This window comes from Morus notabilis, unplaced genomic scaffold (genome assembly GCF_000414095.1).
Source record: "Morus notabilis unplaced genomic scaffold, ASM41409v2 Scaffold623, whole genome shotgun sequence".
Lineage (NCBI taxonomy): Eukaryota > Viridiplantae > Streptophyta > Magnoliopsida > Rosales > Moraceae > Morus > Morus notabilis.
Window position 1 is genome coordinate 449,348 of NW_010366773.1, and position 7,138 is coordinate 456,485.

At 32.7% G+C, this 7,138-nt stretch overlaps 1 pseudogene; it reads right to left on the reverse strand.

Moving 5' to 3' along the window:
- Positions 1 to 4,745: 4,745 nt before the first annotated feature.
- Positions 4,746 to 7,138, reverse strand: LOC112094083 (annotated as a pseudogene).

A 7,138-nucleotide genomic window follows, 5' to 3' on the forward strand; every position in this document is an offset into this window, starting at 1 on the left:
AGAACAGTAAGCAGGGGAGCTGGCTTCGTTGACCGCTGTACATATGGTTGAACCAAAGAAGCTGTACACGGACTATTTTGGGTCTGTAAACATATATATTTTGGAGTTAGACTTATAAACCTTGGATGACTGTATAATTTTAATTGTAGCTAGGAAACTTGATAGGAATGGTGTATTAACGAAATTTTGTTTAAGCAAAAAAAAAATTGAAACACCATAGTTTTCATATAAGTGACAGGTGAAGGTTAGTGATTGTGGCACGCCCTAGGATTGTTAGCAAGGAACTAAAACATTTGAAGGAGATGGTATATAAGGGGTGTCACAGTAAGTGTGTGGCTTTATTCCCATATCAGAATAAATATCATTTTTCTAAGGATCATTTTGCTAAAAAAAAACGTTATGTTCAACTATTGAGGTGTCTTAAGATAAATTTTACAATCTTGTTGCTACCAAAGAAAGGATTTTCTATTATATTTATTAGCCCATATTGGTGCTTCACAGACAAACTATGATTTTCATTCATTATGTTTCCATTTTCTAAGGACTTATGCCTAAAAAGCAGAATTAATGTGTAGCGTTTAAACATGGATGGAAAGATCTATGGTTTGAATGTGATTCAGATGGTGCAGCTCCTCAAATCTCAAAGCAAGGTGCTTCCTTGGTTAATTCACTGAGCTGGTTACTCTTTTTCTTTTCTTGGTTTTGTCCATTGGGTTTTACTTGAAAGGTTTTAATTATGTGGCCCCACTGCGGGGCCTTGGCATAGGAAAGGTTTTGCTTGACCTATTGTATAGCCATGCTAGTTTCTTTTGAAGTTACAATATCTCATTCTTATTTTGAGTTGTTTCTCGGATTTTTAAGCCTATTGGCTGGATCTTATATTGATATATAATATTCGAGTTAGGGTTTGGTATAGGATGATCTACTTAGTGGGTGTCAACCTAATTAAGATATACTAATAATATCTGAGATAAGCTATTCTCTTTCACTATATATATATATATATATAAACTATCACATTCGGTGAACATATATTTATGAGATAAATTCAATTTTTCTATGGTCCACGAGTTTTATTTGTCTTGTAGGTATAATTTTACGCAATAAAGGCGTTGTTATTTACATTTTAAGTTTTGCATGTTATATAGTTTAACAAAATTTTGATGGAGAGGCTAATTGGAATATCGTTATGGTTCGGGGTTGGTTGATAGATAATAGTGAAAGTCGTGGACAAAAGCGAGACAACCGATAAGTTTGGAGGTTATTTATAAAATTAATCATTTAATTAGACAAAAATAATGTTGGCATGGATCCTTTCTTAATCTTAGATTTTTCTCATAGCTAGGTTGATTCTTACATCTATATGTTTTGTATGCAAATTTTCTTTACTTTTTAATATGAAATTTTGGCTTTAAAAAAAATGGAGTCTTGCGTAAGGATGGCACGCAAATTAACAAACTTAAGAAACGCCTTTAATAATTATGTGTATATAAATATATGTTTCAGTTGCATTGACTAATAATACACAAATGTCTAGATATAAAGGACATCTTAGCGGACTTGTAAGATATAATAACTTATGGATTCTACCCTCTTCATTAATAAATAGAAACCAATAATTTTTTAAAACATTTATAAATAATTTAAAACATTTAGAAACTTAGAAAAAAAAAAAAAGTTTCCTGTCCAGTTTCTCCCTTCGTCCTTTGCCTCCATCGATCTTACATTTTGTATTTAATTAAAACCTTTTTCCCTTATTTAAATTTAGGTCAATTTCACAAATGACCTTTGAACTTTTGCACTTGTCTTACTTTCATCATTAATTTCAATTTTACATATTATTTGGCTATCCCGTACTATGATGATGTTACAGAATTAGCCCCTCCGACAAAATTCCTTTGAGAAGTCTAAGAGAAATTAAAGTTGGTCACATGAACATTTTCCATCGAAAATTAACGAAATTTTGATGAAGGGGATATATCATCATTGTTCAGGGGTAACTCAATGTCATGTAAAGTGAAAATTCTGAATAAAAAAATTGAGACGAGTGCTAAATTTTTGGGGGTCGTTTGTAAAATTAACCTTTTAATCTTCCGTAATGTGTCCCTTTTGAGGATATCAAACAAAAAACATAAGATTAGCATGGACCATTGACAAGGAAGACATGCAAAATGATAATCGGGCAGAGGACACTTGAGCAAGAATTGGAACATAATTTTTAGGAAAATGAGATAAATACTTTTTAAAGTGTATGAGTCTGAATTTTTACTTTTTACCCTTAATTAATATCTTTTTAGTCAAATAATTATATTAGTTAAGAGGGTATTAATCAAGAGTAAGGAAAAAAATCAGACTCGTGTACTCTAAGAGTAAATTCATCAATTTTCTAAAGATTTTTAGAATGAGGATCCAAGTCTATCCTTTAGTGGGATGAATATGCTCCTTTTTCTGCCATAATATCTTTGATTTCTAGCTGTTGTCGTTTTCACTTTGTTCTCTGTTTCTTTCTATTGTTGTCGTTTCGTATAATTCATGTCGTTTTTTACTTGATCTTGTCGTCTTAATATCTGTGATCTTGTTATTTGCAGACATAATTAAAATAATTATTCTTTATTCTTTTTTAATCTTCAGATGCCTTTCATATCATGTCTCACAAGATACCGTGCATTTTGGTCTAAAGGGAGGTGTTATAAACAAATATCACGTTTTAATAACAACTACAATGACATCTAATAAATTTTATGGATATAATTATATGTGTCAAGCAAAAAAAGTTTTACGACACTAGTAAATGTTGTCTCTAACATCATTTAACGACATATTTAAACAAATGAGTGACCTTATCTCATGAAAAATGCCTTTGGTGTAGTATAATTATTTTAATTATGTGTAAAATTAACAAATAGTCCCTGAAATTTAGCACTTTTCTCCCAGATTTTCACTTTTACATATTAAGCATACCCCGAATTATGATGATGTTATGCGATTAGTCCCTCTTTAAAAATTCCTTTAAAATAACGTAAATGCTGGTCGACGTATAATATATATGTATATATGTATGTTTGAATTGGCTCATAATATACAATGTCCAGAATAGGACATATTAGCTGACTTGTAATAAGGTTATATTCGAAATAAATAATAAAAATAAAAATTAAATACTTTGTTTTCAAACGTGAAACATCTTTCTGCTGGTTACAACAATAAAAAATTGTTGTGTTTAACAGTCCGGTTGTCTTAAAATTTTCTTTTATATATTTTTAGTAGTCTATGTTATTACACACAGGCGTAAATTATAATCCTTATGAGTCACGAGTCGTATTATCTTTTATTTTACTCGGTACATGATGGCTTTTTCATATTTTAAGTCTCTTCATTATTTGATTTTCGATCAAATTCGCATCCTGAAACTTTAGCACTTATATATATCTTTGCCTTTGACTTTTATATTAGATTAAACTTTCCCAAACTAGATTAGGTAAAACATTTAGACCGTCTGTCAAAATTCATTTGAAAAATCTAAAAACAAGTTGATCAAATGATCATTTTCCATGACATAATTAAGAAAATTTTTATGGAGGGTAAGAGATCATCACAATTCAGGGCATCGTAATATCATGTAAAAGTTAATGTCAAGAACCAAAATAAAACAAGTGTTAAAATCGATAATTGAAAAGAGGACACGTGAGAAGAATTTGGAACAAGATTTTTGGGACAGAGGATTCAAGTCCAGTACCGTTTGCTGACATGCTTCTTTTTCTCCATCAATATCTTTAATGTCAAGTTATAGTGTCATTTTCATGTCGTTATCTGTTACTTAATAATTTGTCGTTTTTTCTACTACATGTCATTTTTTACTTTGTCTTAATTTTTCTAGTTAGATACTTTATGAATGACGAGAGAGTATAACTGAATCAGATTTTAGTAGGACATTTCAATTAAGTTGATACCTAGTAAAAAAATTATCCTATATCAAAACTCCAATTCAAATATTATTAAGAATAAAATGAAATTAAAGGACAATACAAATAAATAGCTCCGGCCCAGCAGGCTAGGAAAAAAAAAAAAAAAAAAAAAAAAAAAAACACACCGTAGTTTCCTAAAAAACTAGTAAGACTATACAGTAGGTGAAGTAAAACTTTCTCTATGTCAAGGGCCTACAATCAAGTAAAACTTTCCCTAAGTCATGCAAAACTTTCCTTATCCTCTCTTTCGCTCACATCACATGAGATTACTAGGAAGAAAGAACTTGTAATGATCTGTTCAATTCATTATTAATTAGTACAATTCTCTCCACATTCAGGCAAAAAATGAAGCACAACATGAGAATGCGTTTGATTTTTTTTTTTTGTTGATAAATATACTACATGCCATTTTATCTTTCCCGCAGAGTAGGTGTGCGCACCAAACTGCGATACTATTTTCGTGTGTTTTTTATGTTTTCTGTTATTTTATTGCACTCACAATCGTTGAAACTGAATTAAAAGAAAAACATATTTGTCTACATTTTTACTGTTATCAGTGTCACAACCAGTGTTGTAACACGATTTGTGAAACCGGGATAAAAACAGACCTTACAAATATACTACATGCCATTTTAACGTTCACAAAATCAAACAAATGACATCATCTTATTCCATAGTGAATGTTTTATGACTTTTATTCATAATACGTATATAGGAGGGGATAATAATGTGATAAACAAACAGCTGCTATACATAACATTATCAGAGAGACGAGTCACTTCATTTCCTTAGCAGCCGTTTTTCAATAGGTGACTGGTCATAAGCAATGGGTACCAAGTGCAAATCCACTATTTTGGAAACGGTTGTGCCAAACGACTCAGTCATGTCTAGGTCTTCATTTTTCATTCCTTCCGGGAGCTTCCAATCAAAATGGTAGAGCAATATTGCAAGAGGAAACTCGGTATTAATAACACCGAACGACATACCCGGGCAAATTCTCCTTCCAGACCCAAATGGGATATACTCAAAATTGGTTCCGTTGTAGTCAATAGGGCTATCAAGAAACCTCTCTGGCATAAAACTCTCGGGTTCAATCCAATATGTAGGATCTCTTCCAATTGCCCATGCATTAATGATGACTCTTATTTTCACAGGTATCTCATAACCATTAATCTCACACTTTTCTCCGCATTCTCTTGGAATAAGGGCAGCAGAAGGATGCAGCCTCAGTGTCTCTTTGACAATACATTTCAAATATGTCATCTCACTTATGCCTGTTTCATCAACCGACTCTTTTCTACAGAATACTTCCCTCGCCTCATTTTGTGCTTTTTCCATAACTCTTGGATTCTTTATCAATTCCGCCATTGCCCAACCCAAGGCAGTAATAGATGTATCTGTCCCAGCAATAAACATGTCCTGTAAGTTAGAAAATGAGTGGTGTTATCAAATTTAGAATTAATACATGTAACTCAAAACTGCGTACAATTCTTACAAAGAAAAACGAAAAACTGTGTTTTTTCTAAGGTTTTTTTTTTTTTTTTCCCACTCATTCTATCATACCGAATTTTGCAGAGTTAAAAGAGTCAAATATATCTGAAAGTTGTTCTATTTACATTAAATTCTGAGTTTTGGTAGCAAAGTAACTTCATCCCTCGCATGCATATGTAAGGTAATTAACTGTTTCAGGATCGGCCTCACGTCTAATTTTGACCTGGTGCGCAGTTCAAATATATATTCTTTTTTTGCTAGCATTAGATGATCACTGCCCATTTGGCAGATTTTAAAAATTTTAAAAGTTTGCACAAATTTATTTAATACATACCCTCCAATAATGAATCTTATGTTTAACTTGTTCCTGTGGTTTATAAAACTAACAAATTGGCTAGTGTGGCTAATGAAATGTAGCAACAGTAATTTGATAAAACTACTCTAAATAGTTGAAATTCCTGTTTATAAACAAATCGACTGTTACAAAACAAATTACTTAAAAATAAATGGGAAAAAACAAGTTTTTTCTTAAAAGAAAACAAGAGAGAGAGAGAGGACCTTACATAGCAGTATATGAATTCTTTATTAGTTTCACAAGGACCTTAGCAGGCTTTTATAAAATTAATCCTTCATTTTTTTTTTTGTTTGATTCATAAATTTTTTGAAGCCAAGTCAATTTGGAAAATTTATCCATGTTTATTATTTTCACAAATATGTTTCCGTACATAAAAGTATATGAATATAACACAGGATAAGTTGATAATTAATATTCTTACCAAGATTATAGCTTTAAGATTATCAGTTGTTAGGGAAAAGCCAAGGTCACTGTTACGATATTTTAAAAGAACATCAAGAAGATCTTCCTTGACTGTATCATTATCCCCACTACTTTTTGATGCTAGCTTCTCTTCATGCTCCTTGATGATGTCCTCAACCATCCGGTCACACTTTCGGTGTAACTTCTCGAGTTTAGCCCTCGTACCGAAGATCAGACGGTCAAGAAAACTGAAAGAAGGAAACACGTCTGCAAGATCAAAACCTGGTCCTAGCTTTAGAAGTTCAATCACGGTCGGTATAAACTCCTCTTGAACTTTGCTTTTGTCACCGAAGGCTGCTCGTGTCGTGTGGAATAAGTTGACGAGTGGATTCTTTCGGTGAGATTGATAGTAGAACCAACATTTGGGGCAATCCATTCCATGAGATTAAACATCACTTCCTCTCTAATGGGTCTAAAAGATTGGACTCGTCACACTCAACAGCTCCTACATGCAAATTTTTCGCAGTTGTCGCCAATACTCGCCATATGGTGAAAACATAATGTCTGTAGAATTATAAAGCACAATTTGCGAAGCAAGAGCGAATGGCCTAAATGAAAACTTGATATCATGAGTTCTCATCACCTCTTTGGCAAACCCCGGTGACGAAACCACTAAAAATGGAGCCTGCCCGATTCGCATGTACATCAAGGGCCCATACTTCCTGGCCAAGTCTCTTAATGCATGATGGGGAAAAGGGCTTCGGATCTGGTGCAAATTTCCTATGATGGGCAACTTCCAAGGTCCCGGGGGTAGTTTCGGAGAAGAGTTTATGGTTTTTGATGATCTTTTCAGTATGTTCAGCACTACAAACACAAAGAGGAATGAGCTGAGAAGGATGGGAAAGGAGAGAAGTTGGTGATCCAT